Genomic DNA, 14,949 nt, shown 5'->3' on the forward strand with positions numbered 1-14,949 from the left:
CCATAAGAATCCTTATTGCCATAGCTGCATGGTATGACTATGAGATATGGCAAATGGATGTGAAGACTGCTTTTCTTAATGGAAACATTAAGGAAGAAATCTATATGAAGCAGCCAGAGGGGTTCACATCCATGGGAAGCGAGCATAAGGTATGCAAGCTTCAGAGATCAATTTATGGTCTAAAACAAGCATCAAGAAGTTGGAACCAGAAATTTGATGAAACAATAAAAGATTTTGGTTTCATCAAAAACCCGGAGGAACCGTGCGTGTACAAGAAAGTAGTTAAGGATGCTGTGACATTCTTAGTACTTTATGTTGATGACATCCTACTCATTGGGAATGATGTAGGGATGTTGCAGTCAACAAAGATATGGCTATCAGGTAGATTCTCGATGAAGGATTTGGGTGAGGCATCCTACATTCTTGGGATACAGATCTATAGAGATAGATCTAAGAGAATGATAGGACTCACTCAATCAACCTACATCGACACCATATTGAAACGGTTTTCAATGGATGGGTCCAAGAGAGGACATCTACCCATGTGTCATGGAGTTTCTCTATCCAAGTCTATGTGTCCCAAGACTGATGAAGAGATAGAGAATATGACACATGTACCATATGCGTCAGCTATAGGTAGTATCATGTATGGGATGATATCTACCAGACCGGATGTAGCATTTGCTCTGAGTGTCACGAGCAGATATCAAGCTAATCCCGGTCAAATGCATTGGAAAGCCGTGAAGGACATTCTTAAGTACTTACGAAGGACTAAGAATATGTTCATGGTATATGGAGGACGAGATCTGAAATTGGAAGGCTATACCGACTCTAGCTTCCAAAGTGACGTGGATGACTCGAAGTCAACCTCTGGATTTGTGTTCATGCTCAATGGCGGTGCTGTCTCTTGGAAGAGTTCCAAGCAGGACACCACAGCGGATTCCACCACTGAGGCTGAATACATTGCAGCATCAGCTGCTGCTAAAGAGGCCGTTTGGATGAGGAAGTTCGTCCAAGAGTTGGGCGTCATTCCTGAATTTGTTGGTCCAGTCCCGGTGTACTGTGACAACACGGGTGCCGTTGCTCAAGCAAAGGAACCAAGGTCTCATCAAAGATCCAAACACGTACTGAGGAAATACCACATCATCCGGGAGATTGTGGAAAGAGGAGACATCACTGTCGAACGAGTGGCCTCTGCAGACAATATCGCTGATCCGCTTACTAAGCCTTTGCCAGGACCATTGTTTGACAAACATCGCGAAGCAATGGGTCTACGTAGTATGACTAGTTGGCTATAGGGCAAGTGGGAGATTGAAAGAGTGGGTGCCCAGTGAGCCAACTTGTGGCTATGGGCTTTGATGACTCTTTGTACAAACGATCTTTTGTTCAATATAATTTACACTTTTATTAATGGCAATGACTTTATCTTTCTTCATATTGTTATATTGTGATATACTATTGTTGTTTTGATAAAGACCTTGAATATACTATAGTGTATGTAAGATGTGGTAGAACATGGGGATGTCTATCATGAAATACATCTTATAGTCACTGTATATTCTAAACTGTTCCTAGTCAATTGAGCCGTCCGATAATAAGGATAAGGATCGCTCGAGTTTGAGACTAGAATTTGCGATGCGGAGTACCACGTTTCATTGGTAGGGAACATGGAGATGTTCGAAGCATGCAAATGGATATTCATAGGATGAATAATCGAACTACCCTATCCGGACTTTCCAAGTGGTTATCACTTATCGAGTGGATAAAGTCCGCGGTTTTGGTTGTACACCATTAGTCCTTACGACTTGAAACATCATGGAGACTCTATATGCTAGTGCTGTGCTTTGACTCGTTTACCGACTCTATGGGGGTCATCAGGTGTCGAGATTGGGTACAGTTACGACACATATAGGAGTCGATGCATTGTTGTCAAGGATTCACCACATACTTGCGAGTGTGGATATCCTATGCGATCTGAGGAGATATTAGTGTGACAAATCTCTGGCCAGAGTACTTGATGTGATTTAAGAAATGGTTTCTTAGTAGCACATGCGATGTCACTAATTTGATCTTCAAGATGTATTGCATAGTTATCGAATCTTGAGCGACTCTCGATATACCAATGGTTGTTGATTCGATCGGGATATATGGATGAAGGGACCGTACTGTACGCTAACCAAAATCTACTGGTTCTTGTAGGCACTATCAGTGATACCTAGGGAATCATGGGGCGATGTTGCTAGGCGCTTTACCATGATTCGTTGGGCAAGTTGGAAATCGTTGTTCCGAGTCACAAGGAGTTGTGAGCCCACGGCTAGCTGTATCCCTGAACCATTGAGGGTCACACAGTGTAATGGAGTTTTAATCCCCGTTGAGATAGTTAAATTTAAAGAGTTAAATTTAATGAACTAAGGAGTTGGACTTCTTAAATAAGAGTAAGGGAGTAGGATTTCCTAAAATGACATAGGGATGTACATTTTTGGAAACCACTGAATTCGGATTCAGGAAAATTTATCTTGACTTTAAAATGTGCAGAAATGGTTTCTGTGCACATTGGTAAAATCGGTTTATCAATCGGAGTCACGATGAATTTTATATTAATTTCTGAACATGCGGGCTTTGCTTGTCGGGCCTCAACTTATGACTAATGGGCCCTAAGGTGTTAGTGGCCTGCATTATAAATAAGTTATTGCAGTACAGAAATTACACACAACTGGTCATTATTTTGAGAGCAGAATTTTCGAAACCCTAGCCCCTTTCACTCTCACAATTCGGCCGCCCCTCCTTGCTCTGTCAGAGAATTTCCGGTCTGTGATTTTTAATTGCAGTCAGGAATAACGAATCAGATTCGTTTAATCTCTTCGCAGAAAACTTCTGATAGATTTTCTAGTGCAATCTATCAGAGGGATTTAAACCCCATTCGTGGACCTGATTGAAGCAGTCATCGGTTCCAGGGAGAGACAACAAGAGCAGAGAAATCTGTTGGAGTCCAATAATCTCGATTCGAGATTGAAGGTAAAATTTAATTAATTGTTATTTGAATTTTACACACACAAAATAATTTAATCGTTGAACGGTTGATGCCCACACCATGGAATTGTTCCATGATAAAATTTTTAAACTTCCGCTGCACCGGGTATCAATCGTGATTGATCTGAACGCAAGTTTTCCAACATACCTTTCTTATGCTTGAAGGTAAAACCTGAAGTACAACAGTCACTGATCGCACTAGACATCGAACAAGTCTGAAGTGCGGATAGTCGCACCTTGCGACTCAAAGCATCAGCGGTGAGATTAGCAGCTCCCGGATGGTACTTAATCTCGCAATCATAGTCCTTAAGCAAGTCCATCCAACGTCTCTGTCTCATGTTCAATTCTACCTGAGTGAACAAATACTTGAGACTCTTATGGTCGGTGAAGATCTCAAATTTCTAGCCATAAAGATAATGACGCCAGATCTTCAAAGCGAACACAATGGCTGCCAATTCCAAATCATGGACTGGGTAGTTGTCCTCGTGAAGCTTCAGCTGTCTAGAAGCGTATGCGATCACATGCCCATTCTGAGTCAGGACACAACCTAACCCCTGAAGAGAAGCATCCGTGTAAACTACATACCCTCCATATCCTGACGGTAATGCTAACACCGGCGCAAAAGTCAACCGCCGTCGAAGCTCACGAAAATTCTCCTCACACTCGGAGGACCACTCAAAATCCACACCCTTGCGGGTAAGCTACGTCAACGGTCGAGCTAACTGAGAGAAGTTCAGAATGAAGCGACGATAATACCCTGCTAGACCCAGAAAACTACGGATCTCAGCAACTGTCGTCGGACGCGACCAATTAAGTACTGCTTCAATCTTGCTTGGATCAACAGAAATCCCCTCCCTGGATATGATATGGCCAAGAAAAACCACTCTATCCATCCAGAACTCACACTTGCTCAGCTTGGCGTACAACTGCTCATCTCGAAGAGTCTGCAGTACTAACCGCAAGTGAGAAACATGCTCTTCCGTATTACGCGAATAAACCAGGATGTCGTCAATGAAGACCACGACAAACTTGTCCAAATACTCCATGAAGACACGGTTCATCAGATCCATGAATATAGCCGGCACATTAGTCAAACCAAATGGCATCACTAGGAACTCGTAATGCCCATAGCGAGTACGGAATGCAGTCTTGGCTACGTCCTGATCACGGACTCTCAACTGATGATACCCAGATCTCAAGTCAATCTTGGAGTAAATTGATGTGTCCTGCAGCTGATCAAACAAGTCATCAATACGAGGCAACGGATACTTGTTCTTCACAGTGACTCGATTCAGCTGCCGATAGTCAATGCACAGCCGCATCGACCCATCCTTCTTCTTCACGAAGAGAACAGGAGCTCCCCAAGGAGATACACTAGGACGAATGTACCCCTTGTCTAAAAGATCCTGTAGCTGATTCTTTAACTCACGCATCTCTGACGGAGCCAGACGATACGGTGCTCTAGAAATAGGCGAAGTACCCGGCATCAACTCTATGCCAAACTCGACTTCCCTAGCAGGAGGAAAACCCGGAATCTCATCAGGAAACACATCTGGAAATTCATCCACAACAGGAATGCTCTCTATCCCAATACTCTCAGCGGACAAATCAACTGCATAGATAAGGTAGCCTTCCCCGCCAGACTCCAGAGCTCGACAGGCTCTCAAAGCTGATACCAAAGGCATCGGGGGTCGCGCTCCCTCACCATAGAAAAACCAACTCTCACTCCCTTCCGGATGAAAGCGTACTAATCTCTGATAGCAGTCCACTGAAGCTCGATAGGTAGTCAACATATCTATTCCCAAAATGCAATCAAAGTCGTCCATCGCCAGGACCATGAGATTCGCCAACAGAACGTTCTCTTCGAACTCTAAAGGGCAACCCATCACTAGATGCTTAGCCAAAGCAGATTGGCCCGTCGGAGTAGAAACAGACATCACTACGTCTAGTGAAATGCATGGTAACTTATGCCTCTTAACAAAACGTGCAGAAATAAAGGAATGAGATGCACCAGTGTCAATAAGTACAAGAGCAGGTACACCATAAAGCAGAAATGTACCTGCGATGACCTTCTCATTCTCCTCCACAGCCTGATCATGTCTCAGGGCAAACACCTGGCCAGAAGCTCGTGGCCTCAAATGAGAACTCCCAGCAGACTGTCCCTGCAACCTCTGCTGAACGGTGGCCTGAGAACCCGATCCTGAACCAGATCCAGAACCGCCTCCCCCAGACTGTGGACAATCCCTCCGGATATGACCAGTCTCTCCACAACGGAAACAAGCTCCAGAAGCTCTGCGGCACTTGTCGGATGGATGGTTCTTCCCACAGTGATCACACTTGTCCTTCTTACCATAACGGACAATACCTCCAGAACCAGAGGAAGAAGAAGATCCAGACTTCTTGAAATTTTGGGTACGGGGACCCAAAGAACTAGCAGGTCTCGACTGAGAGAAAGACCTGTTCCGCCGAATGCTGTCCTCCGCCTGGTGACAACGGCTCACCAAACCCTCGTAGGACATGTCGTCGCCAACCGCCACACGGTCATGGATCTCAGGGTTAAGGCCCTGAAGAAACAGATTATACTTCATCTCTGAGCTATCAGCAATCTCGGGGCAATAGGATAGCAGATCAAAGAACCTCTGCTGATACTCATCGATAGACATGGTTCCCTGTCGCAGACTCAGTAGCTCGCCTGCCTTCGACTGTCGGAGTGCAGGAGGAAAATACCGCTTTTGGAAAGCTGTGCGAAACTCGGCCCAGGTGGCCACTCCTCTCGCCGCAACAAAAGGTGTAGAAGTAAACCTCCACCACCTGCGCGCACGCCCATCCAGAAGATAGCCAAGGGTCTCCACCTTCTGCTCATCGGTGCATTGGAAAGTCTGAAAAGTCGTCTCCATGCGGTCTAACCAGTTCTCCGCATCCTCCGGAGACTCACCTCCAACTAAGGGCTTGGCACCCATAGCTAAGAATCGACGCACAGTGAAACGCTCGTCATCATGATGACGATGACGCCGTTCTCGACGAGGCTCCCGGTCGGCATCTCCCCAACGCCCACCAACACTGCCATGAGAACTCTGGTCGTCATGATTTGACATCTACAAAAATACCTCAAGATGAGACTAAATCCCAAGAAATCTTTTGCATTCTCTGATACCATAAATGTAGTGACCCTTACTCGGATCACCTACTAAACAGAACTTAGGCATGCAATTTAACTTAATAAAACAGATATCAGAATAAAACTGCGGAAACCATAAACATTATACAATCCCAAGTAAAGGAATCTGTAACTTTATCCAAATAATATACAACCAAATCAAATAGCTGTATAAAACCGAAACAACAGTAGTAAAACCTAAGCGAAGCTCCAGCTGGCCAACCACTGATTAGCCCCTCCTGGATCCACCCTCCTCGTCCAATCGCAAACCTGCCCCATGGAATAGGGTGTCCAGAAAATACAGAGTACGAGACGTGAGCATAAAACGCTCAGTGCGAGAGTATGAGTATACATGCATGCAAAGTGAACTCCCTATAGACTCGAGGTCAAGGATCAGATAACAGAGACAGACCGGGCCCTGGTATGTAGCACGCTGTGCCGTCGCTTCAGGAGGTGGCTCCCATACCGAGATAATCGTGGATACGCCGGACCCAAATCGATGGAAGTCCATCCACTAACAGGATAGGGTACAACCCTACTACAGACATCTCGAAGGAGATACAGCAAGATGCAAATGAATGCAGCATAATATCATGGCATATAAATCATGCAGTCACATAATACATGCATACTCAGTCAGGATATCTCGAACAGTACTTTCGTACCTCAAAACAGTGCAAGCTCTACCAACTCTAGGTCCACGCCTATAGTCTGCTCTACACTGCCAAATGATACTACTATCATTAAAGTGCTCTAAAAGCCTTAACTAAGCTATTGCATACTCCTAAATATTTATCGGGAGCAAAAGCTATACCTTCGTCCGTCGTTAGACCTTTGATGTCGATGCCTCCAGAACTTGGGCACGACTCCGCTACAACTACCGAACGCCTCTCCGACCTCCGGACCAAGCCTAAGAAGACTAGAACAGCTCCAAAAGGACTAGAAAGGAAAGGATAACTCGGAATTGGCAAATGAAAGTGAAGTCTCGGCCTTCTATTTATAGACAACGATCGGAACTTCCGATCCTTGATCGGAACGTCCGAACCTCGATCGGAACGTCCGATCCTGTCATCGGAGCTTCCGAAGATCCTGATCTGCCACGTGTCAAAATATCATTTGATGACTCCGGATAGGGGTGATCGGAGCTTCCGGTCCTGATCGGAGCTTCCGATCCAACCACACGTCATGCCTGACGTAATAACATCGGTGCCTCCGATCGCTCATCGGAGCTTCCGATCCTGTTCGGAGCTTCCGATCGTGCCTTCGGAGCTTCCGATCCGTCCGATACCTAATTCAATTAATTAGCATTAATCCTTTAATTACTCAATTAGGGCACGGGCTACTACAAGGTTTTTTCTGAGAATTCTAGAATTTCACCTTTTCTTATTATTTTATTTTGTTCTTCATGAGTTGTGTTGGCTAGTTTTTAATACTTGGTTGAGGAAGACGAAGCCCTTGATTAATTTATTCGTGAGATTTCTGTTTTACAAAGCTTGTTATTGTTGAGTATCAATAATTATTCTGGTTTATTTCATGATTATATATTTGATTATTGGCTTGATCATCTGATAATTTTTATATAAAAATCTACTGCTAAATTGGATGTTTGAATCCGTAATTGTTTGAATTATCTGATTTGCGAAGCAACTACAATTAATAATTGTCCGCTTGTGAGATTAGAAATTGTAGGGATAATAATTGACTAGGTTAAATTCATCCGCTTGTGTATGGGTTGTCTAGATTCATCAGTTTTACTAGTTTGCATGCTATCATGGGTTTAAATCTAATCGCTTATATTAGGTTGATTCATTGGTAAGGGTTATCTTAGAACGCTTGTGTCTAGTTAACTAAAATTAAGGTGAAACCGGGATTTAATTTCCAATGATGAATATTGAACATGATTAAATATTTTTAGATAATCGATAATCGAACGAATGAGATCAAGGGTGTAGTTGACCAAAACCAAGGCTTGTTTCTTATTGAATTTTCCGTTGTGATTTGATTGTGCTTGGTAATTGATAGAATTGAATTCATAATTGTTTTTAAATTTTAGTATATAAATTTCGAGCAAAAAACCCCTTTTTGTTATTTTATTATTTTTAAAGAACACGGAATTTTACCTTTCCTCGTGGGAACGATCCCTACTCACACTACTGCATGTTTTTATTTACCTGAGTGAGTTGGGTAATTTGGGCGTACACGATAAGCGCTACCAAATTTTGGCGCCGTTGCCGGGGATCGGTGTTAATTTTTTGTTCTTTGATTTTGTTTTCTTTTTCTTTTGTTTTGCTTAATCTCATTCTCTTTTCTTTTCTTTGCTTCTAGATTTCTTTAATTCATGCTTTCAGGTGATCTTGCTGAAGAGGATTTTATCTACGATCCGGAAATCAAAAGAACTTTGCATAGGCGAAGACGAGAACTCCGTAGGCAACAACAAGAAGCCGCTGCTCAAGCTGCTTTTCCAGAAGAAGAAATGACTGCTAATGCGAATCTGAGTCTTAGACAATTGGGCACTCCTGATCCCAATCAACAACCTTTATGCATTACTTTTCCTACTTTAGAAAATAATGCTACTTTTGAGCTTAAATCTGGTTTAATTCACTTATTGCCTGCTTTTCATGGTCTTGCAGGTGAAGACCCGAATAAACACTTGATGGAATTCCACGTGGTCTGCTCAAGTATGAAACCCCATGGGGTGACAGAGGAGTAGATTCAGCTGAGGGTCTTTCCTTTCCCTTTGAAGAGTGCTGCTAAGGATTGGCTATATTACTTGCCCTCTGGCTCTATCACAACGTGGACAGAGACGAAAAGGATCTTTTTGGATAAATATTTTCCAGCCTCTAGAGCTGCGAACATCCGAAAAGAAATTTATTGAATCAAGCAATATTCAGGGGAATCACTACACGAATATTGGGAGCGGTTCAAGAAGCTTTGCGCTAGCTGTCCGCAACACCAGATAAGTGAAAATCAATTAATTCAATTATGCTATGAAGGTTTGTTACCTCATGACAGGAGTATTCTGGATGCGGCGAGTGGAGGTGTTTTCATGGATAAAACTTCGGTACAAGCAAGGAACTTGATAGAGAATATGGCTACCAATTCTCAACAATTTGGCACCATAAGGAATGATCATCCACCACGGAAGAACAACGAGGTAAATGTATCTTTCCTTGAACAACAATTACTTGAATTGACGACTCTTGTTCGTCAGATGGCTATAGGGAATGGACAGACTGCGAAGGCATGTGGCATCTGCGCTGCAATAGGACACGCCACTCATATATGTGTCCTACACTTTAAGAGGACTCAGTTGAACAGGTAAACGCTACTGGCGGATTTCCTGGACCACCACAACGGAAGTATGATCCTTATTCCAACACATTCAATCCTGGTTGGAAGGATCATCCAAATCTAAGATATGGGAATCCTCAAGCAAGTCAATCGGGGCCTCAAGCACCACCACTTAATCAAACTTATAGGCCGCCATATCCTCAACAGCAACAGCAGAGACCTCAGATACCAACTCCAGGTGAGTTTCTCAAAACTATAGTTAAGGAACTTGCCACTAACACTGCATCTTTTCAACAGGACACCCGGGCAAGTATACAAAACTTAACCACTCAAATGGGACAGCTAGCTACAGCAATCAACAAGCTGGAATCACAAAATTCCAGCAGTCTGCCATCTCAAACTATGGTGAACCCGAGAGAGAACGCAAGTGCAATAACTTTAAGGAATGGGAAGGAGTTGAAAATGAAGGAGAAAGAAGTTGAGGTTGAGCCCAAAGAGAAGCTGAAAGAAGAAGAAGAGCAAAAGGTAAGTGAAGAAAAATCATCCAAGGATGATTCGCCAAGAGGTAAGTTTCCTCCACTTTCTGATTATAAGCCTGTTGCCCCTTTTCCCTTAGCACTTAAGGAGTCTAGAAAAAATGAAAGGATAAAGGATTTATATGAAACTTTTCGTAGATGTGAGGTCAATATTTCTTTGCTAGATGCTATTAAGCAGGTACCTCGATACGCAAAGTTTTTGAAAGAACTGTGCACAGCAAAGAGGAAACAGACATTGAAGGGTTGTCAAAAAGTGGAACTTGGTGAAAACGTATCTGCAGTGATCCAACGGAAATTGCCCGCAAAATGCAAGGATCCAGATATGTTTTCTATCCCATGCACCATAGGAAATGTTAGACTTGAGAAGGCCATGCTAGATCTTGGAGCATCAATTAATGTTATGCCTTATTCTATATATGCATCCTTGAAACTTGGCCCATTGAACAAAACTGGAATTGTCATTCAATTAGCTGATAGGTCTAATGCATATCCTAGGGGAGTAGTAGAAGATGTGTTGGTGCAAGTGAATAAATTGGTATTTCCTGCAGATTTTTATGTGCTAGACATGGAAAATGGTGATCATAATAGTCCTATTTTGTTAGGCACACCATTCTTGAAAACTTCCATGACTAAAATTGATGTTCATAGTGGAACACTCACTATGGAATTTGATGGCGAAATTGTGAAATTTAATATTTATGATGCTATGAAATTTCCTGATAGTGATGATTGTGTGTTTTCTGTTGATATTGTGGATTTCTTGGCCCAAGATTTTTGTGAGCATGCAGGGAAAGATGAGCTCGAGGTGGCTATTACAGCACACATTATGCAGACGGAAGATGGGATTCGATGCCGTCAAGAAGTGGAAGAGATTGAGAAAATTCTGAATAGTTCACCTGAGCTACCTCAGTTAGGTAATGTCTCTTACATATCTTTACCAATCTCTAATACTAGGCGTCTTCCATCTGTTTTGCAGGCGCCAGTGATCAAGCTAAAGATGCTTCCAAACCACCTTAAGTATGTTTTCCTTGGTGAAGGAGAAACATTACCAGTCATCATCTCCAACAGTTTGGAAACCAATCAAGAGGAGCAGTTAATCAAAGTACTGAAAGAGCACAAAACTGCTATTGGGTGGACTATAGCAGACATCAAGGGAATTAGCCCGTCTACATGTATGCACCGAATTCTGATGGAGGAAGGAGTAAACCCCTCACGTCAGCCGCAACGCAAAATGAATCCACCGATGATGGAGGTAGTAAAGGCTGAAATTCTGAAATTACTTGAAGTAGGGGTCATCTACCCAATTTCTGACAGTCAGTGGGCCAGTCCAGTACAAGTGGTGCCCAAGAAAACTAGAATTACAGTGGTGAAAAATAAGGACGACGAATTGGTTCCCACCCATATTCAGAATGGGTGGAGAGTTTGTATTGATTACAGGAAGCTGAATGCAGGAACCCGAAAGGACCACTTTCCTCTTCCCTTTATTGATCAAATGATTGAAAGGTTAGCATGTCATCCTTACTATTGTTTTCTTGATGGTTATTCTGGTTATTTTCATATTGCAATTGCACCGGAAGATCAGGAGAAGACGACATTCACATGCCCATTCGGAACCTTTGCATACCGACGCATGCCCTTTGGACTATGCAATGCATCGGCGACTTTCCAGCGGTGTATGGTTAGTATATTTTCTGATTTTGTAGAGCATATATTAGAAGTATTCATGGATGATTTTACCGTCTATGGTGACTCTTTCGAAAACTGTCTGTCTAATCTTGCTCTAGTTCTTAAAAGGTGTGTCGAAACCAACCTGGTTCTTAATTCTGAAAAATGTCATTTTATGGTTGGGCAAGGTATAGTGTTGGGTCATGTCGTCTCATCTAAGGGGATTGAGGTAGATAAAGCTAAAATTGATATTATTCAGTCTCTACCTTACCCCGTAAGTGTGCGGGAGGTGCGCTCTTTTCTTGGCCATGCAGGTTTTTACAGGAGATATATTCAGGATTTTGCCAAGATTGCATCCCCTATGTGCAAGCTGCTGCAGAAGGATGTGTCGTTTGAATTCAATGAGCCATGCAAAATTGCTTTTGATAAACTCAAGGACTCATTAACTTCAGCTCCAATCATCCAACCACCGGACTTGACCAAGCCATTTGAAATCATGTGTGACGCCAGTGACTATGCCGTAGGAGCGGTATTGGGAAAAAAAGTTGGGAAGGCATCGCACGCTATCTACTATGCATTGCGCATTCTGAACGATGCCCAATGGAACTACTCCACTACTGAAAAGGAGCTTTTAGCAGTATTTTTTGCTTTAGAGAAATTTCGTTGTAGTAGCCCGAACCCTAATTGAGTAATTAAAGGATTAATGTTAATTAATTCAATTAGGCATCGGACGGATCGGAAGCTCCGAAGGGACGATCGGAAGCTCCGATCGGGGTCGGAAGCTCCGATGAGGATCGGAGGCACCGATGATATTACGTCATCCATGACGTGTGGCTGGATCGGAAGCTCCGATCAGGACCGGAGGCTCCGATCACCCCTATCCGGAGTCATCAAGTGATATTTTGACACGTGGCAGATCAGGATCTTCGGAAGCTCCGATGGCAGGATCGGACGTTCCGATCGAGGTTCGGACGTTCCGATCGAGGATCGGAGGCTCCGATCGTTGTCTATAAATAGAAGGCCGAGACTTCATTTCTCCTTGCCAATTCCGGATTTCCTCTCTATTTCTAGTCATATTCGAGTTGTTCTAGCCTTCCTAGGCTTGAACCGGGAGTCGTCTAGGCGTTCGGTAGTCGTAGCGGAGTTGTGCCCAAGTTCTGGAGGCATCGACATCAAAGGGCTAACGACGGACGAAGGTATAGCTTTTGCTCCCTATAAATATTTAGGAGTATGCAATAGCTTAGTTAAGGCTTTTAGAGCACTTTGATGATAGTGGTATCATTTGGCAGTGTAGAGCAGACTATAGGCGTGGACCTAGAGTTGGTAGAGCTTTCACTGTTTTGAGGTACGAAAGTACTGTTCGAGATATCCTGACTGAGTATGCATGTATTATATGACTGCATGATTTATATGCCATGATATTATGCTGCATTCATTTGCATCTTGCTGTATCTCCTTCGAGATGTCTGTAGTAGGGTTGTACCCTATCCTGTTAGTGGATGGACTTCCATCGATTTGGGTCCGGCGTATCCACAGTTATCTCGGTATGGGAGCCACCTCCTGAAGCGACGGCACAGCGTGCTACATACCAGGGCCCGGTCTGTCTCTGTTATCTGATCCTTGACCTCGAGTCTATAGGGAGTTCACTTTGCATGCATGTATACTCATACTCTCGCACTGAGCATTTTATGCTCACGTCTCGTACTCTGTATTTTCTGGACACCCTATTCCATGGGGCAGGTTTGCGATTGGACGAGGAGGGTGGATCCAGGAGGGGCTAGTCAGTGGTTGGCCAGCTGGAGCTTCGTCTAGGTTTTATTACTGTTATTTGGGTTTATACAGCTATTCGATTTGGTTGTATAATATTGGATAATTACAGATTCCTTTACTTGGGATTGTATAATGTTATTGGTTTCCGCAGTTTTATTCTGATATCTGTTTTATTAAGTTAATTGCATGCCTAAGTTCTGTTTAGTAGGTGATCCGGGTAAGGGTCACTACATTCGTTCATATTTACTTGGTGCTAAAGTTATTGTTTATTCTGATCATGCAACTCTTCGTTTTCTGATGGCGAAGAAAGAGGCAAAACCAATACTGATAAGATGGATACTACTGCTGAGCGAATTTGATGTGGAGATTAAGGACAAGAGAGGGACCGAAAATCGAGTGGCGGACCACTTGAGTCGTCTAGTTCATGTTGAAGAAGAGCTGAAGTTACGAGAAGAATTTCCTGATGAGCAGTTATTTTCAGTCAGCAGAAGGTGGAGACCCTTGGCTATCTTCTGGATGGGCGTGCGCGCAGGTGGTGGAGGTTTACTTCTGCACCTTTTGTTGCGGCGAGAGGAGTGGCCACCTGGGCCGAGTTTCGCATAGCTTTCCAAAAGCGGTATTTTCCTCCTGCACTCCGTCAGTCGAAGGCAGGCGAGCTACTGAGTCTGCGACAGGGAGCCATGTCTATCGATGAGTATCAGCAAAGGTTCTTTGATCTGCTATCCTATTGCCCCGAGATTGCTGATAGCTCAGAGATGAAGTATAATCTGTTCCTTCAGGGCCTTAACCCTGAGATCCATGACCGTGTGGCGGTTGGTGACGACATGTCCTACGAGGGTTTGGTGAGCCGTTGTCATCAGGCAGAGGACAGCATTCGGCGGAACAGGTCTTTCCCTCAGTCGAGGCCTGCTAGTTCTTCGGGTCCCCGTGCCCAAACTTTCAAGAAGTCTGGATCTTCTTCTTCCTCTGGTTCTGGAGGTATTGTCCGTTATGGTAAGAAGGACAAGTGTGATCACTGTGGGAAGAACCATCCGTCCGACAAGTGCCATACAGCTTTTGGAGCTTGTTTCCGTTGTGGAGAAACTGGTCATATCCGGAGGGATTGTCCACAGTCTGGGGGAGGCGGTTCTGGTTCTGGTACAGGATCGGGTTCTCAGGCTACCGTTCAGCAGAGGTCGCAGGGACAGTCTGCTGGGAGTTCTCATTTGAGGCCACGAGCTTCTGGCCAGGTGTTTGCCCTGAGACATGATCAGGCTGTGGAGGAGAATGAGAAAGTCATCGCAGGTACATTTATGCTTTATGGTATACCTGCTCTTGTACTTATTGACACTGGAGCATCTCATTCCTTCATTTCTGCACGTTTTGTTAAGAGGCATAAGTTACCATGCATTGCACTAGACGTAGTGATGTCTGTTTCTACTCCGACGGGCCAATCTGCTTTGGCTAAGCGTCTAGTGATGGGTTGCCCTTTAGAGTTCGAAGGGAACGTTCTGTTAGCGA

The sequence above is a fragment of the Henckelia pumila genome, chromosome 4, assembly GCF_033568475.1.
Source record: "Henckelia pumila isolate YLH828 chromosome 4, ASM3356847v2, whole genome shotgun sequence".
In the NCBI taxonomy this organism is placed as follows: domain Eukaryota; kingdom Viridiplantae; phylum Streptophyta; class Magnoliopsida; order Lamiales; family Gesneriaceae; genus Henckelia; species Henckelia pumila.